The 5,225-nt window shown below is 44.5% G+C and overlaps 1 protein-coding gene across 1 annotated transcript in view; it reads right to left on the bottom strand.

The window, feature by feature from the left end:
* UPF3B (UPF3B regulator of nonsense mediated mRNA decay) overlaps nt 1–5,225 on the bottom strand; it is a 35,829-nt gene that overhangs the window by 689 nt on the left and 29,915 nt on the right. The gene's annotated exons all lie outside the window — the stretch shown is intronic.

The following is a 5,225-nucleotide window of genomic DNA, read 5'->3' as shown; positions in this document are numbered from 1 at the left end:
TGTGAGGACCTGGTAAATGACAACTTGCCCACTTCCTCTCTCCATCTCCAAAGAAAAGCAACCATTTTATAATTATTATTTTATAAACCTGGTTCAATTTCTTTTTTTAAAGAGACATCATCTCACTGTGTCACCCAGACTGAAGTGCAAGTGACACAATTGCGGCTCACTGCAGTCTCAACATTCCAAACTCAAGCAATCCTTCTACCTCAGCTCCCTGGTAGCTGGGATTCCAGGCAGGCACTACCACACTGGGCTAAGTTTTTAAATTTTTAGTAGAGATGGGGTCTCCCTATGTTATCCAGGCTGGTCTCAAACTCCTGACATTAAGTGATCCTCCCGCCTTGGCCTCCGAAATGCTGGGAGACGGGGTTTCGCCATGCAGGCCCAGCTGGTCTCCAACTGCTGACCTCAAGTCATCTGCCTGCTTCAGCCTACCAAAGTGCTGGGCTTATAGGGTTGAGCCACCGTGCCTGGCCTATAGTTATTAAGGACATGAAATTATGCTTTATGAGGTAGTGGTCCTCACCCCCCTTGCCTGCAACACAAGAAAGGAGAGCAAGGGAGCAAAGTAGAAGAAAGGTGGCACTGGGGAAAGGATATCAATTCCAGACTGATGGTAAAAATTGCTTAGCAGGAGGGAGGGCCCTCCTGTGGTTTCACCAGTTGATCTGGCTGAGGGATTTTCTCCAGCAACACTTGCAGCTTAGGGGCAGGAGGCTCCCACAACACCCTGTGCTACTACAACCCTTCTGACATTGTGCATCATGATCTGATTATGGCTATTTGTCTCTTGCCAATACTGAAACATGAGTTCCACACGCACAAGGACTTATTTGAATCCTTGACCCCAGGGCCTGGTGCACAGTCAGTGATTGGTACATGTTTGCTACAGGAATGAGCAAGTGGAAGAAATTTAAGAGGGTGGGGTGGGGATGGGTGGTTTATCCAGAGCTGGACAGGCAAGGCAAGTAGAACAAAAGACGGAGGTGCTGATATGAAAACTGCCTTGAGATGGCTGGCGACAGGCTAGACAAAGAGGCAAGGGATGTCAACTCATGCCTGGTGGTTCAGGAGCGTTGCTTCTCCTAAGGCCAACTCTTCTAACCTCTATCTTGGCTTCCATTTTCACCTATCTTTGCAGGAAGCCTACACTATTAGTAGTCTCTTTCTCTTGGGTATTCATCCTTTTAGAGCTTTCCCTTTGGCTTCTAAACATACTTACTTTCTCATATTTAAAATAATGCTTCATTAACACCATTAACCTATGTATCTCCATTTCTTTCACAGCTGTGTTAGTCTGTTTTCACAGTGGTAGAAAGAAATACCCGAGACTGGGTAGTATATAAAGAGAAGAGGTTTAATTGACTCACAGTTTCGAATGGCTCGGGAGGCCTCAGGAAATTTACAATTATGGCAGAAGGTGAAGCAGGCATGTCTTACATTTGACAGCAGGCGAGAGGTGAATTGCGAGCATAGGAAAAACTGCCACTTTTAAGACCATCAGATCTGGTGTGACTCACTCACTATCAGGAGGACAGCATGAGGGAAACTGGCCTCCTAATCCAATCACCTCCCACCAACTTCCTCCCTTGACACATAAGGATTATAATTCAAGACAAGATATGGGTGAGGACACAGAGCCCAACCATATCAACAGCCATATGAGAAGTCTTCAGAAAGTCCATGGAAAATGTGTATTATCAAGAAACTATGCATGGATTGCAAAATCTTTTTGAGGGGCTGGGCGTGGCAACTCACCCCTGTAATCCCAGCACTTTGGGAAGCTGAGACTGGTGGATCACTTGAGGTCAGGAGTTCGATACCAGCCTGGCCAACATGGTGAAACCTCGTCTCTACTGAAAAACAGAAAAATCAGCCAGGCATGGTGGTTCACACTTCTGTTCTCAGCTCCTCAGGAGGCTGAGGGAGGAGAATAGCTTGAACTCGGGAGGTGAGGTTGCAGTGAGCTGAGATCGCACCACAGCACTCCAGCCTGGGTGACAGAGTGAGACTCCATCTCAAAAATAAAATCTTTTTGCACCAAAACAAACTGGTACTAACGCGTTATAAAATGTCTCAACAGGATCTAGTTTGAGTCATTAAAAAGGAGAAGTCATCAGTTTGAAAAGAGCTCCAATCAGAGCAAAATGAATTCTGCTAAAATTGAAGGAACAACAAACATCAAATTTCGGGTGAAGTTAGGGTGGAAGAATGGTAAAATCACTGATGCTTTACCAAAAGTTTATGGGGATAATGCACCTAAATAAATCAGCAGTTTATAAATAGTTAACTTGTAAGAAAGGACCAGACAATGCTGAAGATGAAGCCTGCAGCAGCAGGTTATCCACATCAATTTGTGAGGAAAAAAATTAATCTTCTTTGTGTCCTAATTTGGAAGGACCAACGATTAACAGCAGAAACAACAGCCATCACCATAGACATCACAACTGATTCAGCTTACAGAATTCTGACTGAATAATTAAAAGTTGAGCAAACTTTCCACTTGATGGGTGCCAAAACCAGATCAGCTGCAAAGAACAGAGCTTTCAATGGAAATTGTAAACAAGTAGGATCTATTGATTGCTACAAAATTAATTGCAGTTTTTGCCATTGAAAGGAATGTCAAAAACCACAATTACTTTTGCCCTAACCAACAGATCATGAAGCATCTATTGGGAAAGTGTAACAGGACGTAAAACGTGGCTTTCCAACTATGGCGACAAAGTACAATCGAAGCAATGGCTCCGAAGATGTGGAAGTGGTCCAGTCCAAGCAAAAGTGGTCTGGTCAAGAGCAAAGGTCATGGCAATAGTTTTTTGAGCTGCTTGAGAAATTTTGCTTGTTGACTTTCTGGAGGGCCAAAGAAAAATAACATCTGCTTATTATGAGAGTGTTTTGAGAAAGCCAAAGCTTTAGCAGAAAAATGCCCAGGAAAGCTTCACCAGAGAGTCCTTTTCTACCACAGCAAAGCTTCTGCTCCTGCCTCTCATCAAACGGGGGAAATTTTGAGAGAGTTTCAATGGGAAACCAGTAGGCATTCACCCTACAGTCGAGGTTTAGCTCCTTCCAACTTCTTTTGGTTTCCTAATGATAAAAAATCTGTAAAGGGTACCTTTTTTTTTTCCAGTTAATAATGTAAATTCCCAGGAACGCCAGGTCTTTGGGGATGGATAAAATGGCTAGTATCTAATTGCTGTGCGCAAAAGACAAAAATAAATAATTAAATAAGTAAATAGCTAGTATCATTGCTTACAAAAGTGTCTTGACCTTGGTGGATCTTATGATAAGTTTATATTTTTTATCTTTTATGTCTATTTTCCACAAACTTTTTTTTTTTTTTTGAGACAGAGTCTGGCTCTGTTGCCCAGGCTGGAGTGCAGTGATGTGATCTCCGCTCACTGCAACCTCTGCCTCCTGGGTTCAAGCGATTCTCCTGCCTGAGCCTCCCAAGTAGTTTGTACTACAGGTGCACACCACAACACACGGCTATTTTTTTTTTTTTCTATTTTTTAGTAGAGATGGGGTTTCACCATGTTGGCCAGGCTGGTCTTGAACTCCTGACCTCAGGTGGTCCACCTGCCTCGGCCTCCCAAAATGCTGGGATTACAGGCGTGAGTCACTGCACCCATTGTCTGTTCTTTTAAAAGTCCATGGCCGGGCGCGGTGGCTCACACCTGTAACATCAGCACTTTGGGAGGCTGAGGTGGACGAATCACAAGGTCAAGAGATCGAGACCATCCTGGCCGACATGGTGAAACCCTGTCTCTATTAAAAATACAAAAATTAGCTGGGCGTGGTGGCGCATGCTTGAAGTTCCACAGCTACTCGGGAGGCTGAGGCAGGAGAATCACTCGAACCCCTGAGGTGGAGGTTGCAGTGGGCCGAGATTGCGCCACTGCACTCCAGTCTGGTGACAGAGCGAGACTCAGTCTCAAAAAAATAAAATAAAATAAAAAATCCATCAGGCTGGACACAGTGGCTCATATCTGTAATCCAGCACTTTGCGAGGCTAGGGTGGGCGGATTGCTTGAGCCCAAGAGTTTGAGATCAGCCTGGGCAACATGGGAAAACCCTGTCTTCACAAAAAATACAAAAGTTAGTTGGGCATGGTGGCCTTTGCCTATATTCCCAGCTACTCAGGAGGCTGATGTGGGAGGGTCAACTGAACCCAGAAGGTCAAGGCTGCAGTGAGCTGTGATTGTGCCATGGCACTCCAGTGGTGGTGACAGATGGAAACCTTACCTCAAAAGAAAAAAATATATATCCAGGCTGGGCCCAGTGGCTCATGCCTGTACTCCCAGCCCATTGGGAGGTTTAGGTGTACACATCACTTGAGGTCAGGAATTGGAGACCAGCCTGGCCAACATGGTGAGACCCTGTCTCTACAAAAAATACAAAAATTAGCCATGTGTGGTGCCAGGCGTCTATAATCCAGCTACTTGGGAGGCAGAAGCAGGAGGATTTCTTCAACTCAGGAGGTGGACTTTGCAGTGAGCCAAGATGCCACCACTGCACTCCAGCCTGGGTGACAGAGCAAGACTCTATCTTAAAGAAAAAGAAAAAATCCACCTAGGAACTAATTGCAAGCCATGATTCTTTCTGATAATTACACATTGATATGTTCAGGAGAATGTGAAAGAGGCCTCAGAGTAGAACTAAGTGTCCACAAACTTTTGAAGATCCCTCAGACCTCTCTAAAAAGTTGTGTATATCTTTTCTATTCTCAACCTAATCTGACTTCCCTGCCCCATAATTCTAGGGCATCAGTGATTTGCAAGTCACTGAATGCCATGGCCTTTGTCAGGCATCATAATTGACCATTCCGCAGCATCCAACCCTGCTGGCTACTCCTCTTCCTTGAAACAATTTTCTCTTGGATTAAGTAACCCAGAGTCTTCTGGTTTTTCTCCTACGCTCTGGCTAATCCTTCTCTGCCTTTGTAGATGCATTTCCTTACTTCTATGTAATGTTAGTTTTTCGAGGTTGGGCCCTAGGTGTCTGCTTCTGTTCCTACTTCACTCTCCCTCTTAAGTGACAGAATCCATGGCCATGACTTCAATGACCACCGAAAAAGAGATGAGTTCCAAACATACATCCATTTCCCACCTGCCATTCACCCCTCACTGTAACATGGTTTCTGTCTCTTGTAGGTCATCAGTTTCATTAGTTCACTAATGAAATCACGACTGCCAAATCCAATGAACACTTCCATTTCTTGTCTT

Source organism: Piliocolobus tephrosceles, chromosome 12 (genome assembly GCF_002776525.5).
Source record: "Piliocolobus tephrosceles isolate RC106 chromosome 12, ASM277652v3, whole genome shotgun sequence".
Lineage (NCBI taxonomy): Eukaryota > Metazoa > Chordata > Mammalia > Primates > Cercopithecidae > Piliocolobus > Piliocolobus tephrosceles.
This window is presented reverse-complemented; position numbering and strand designations above follow the sequence as displayed.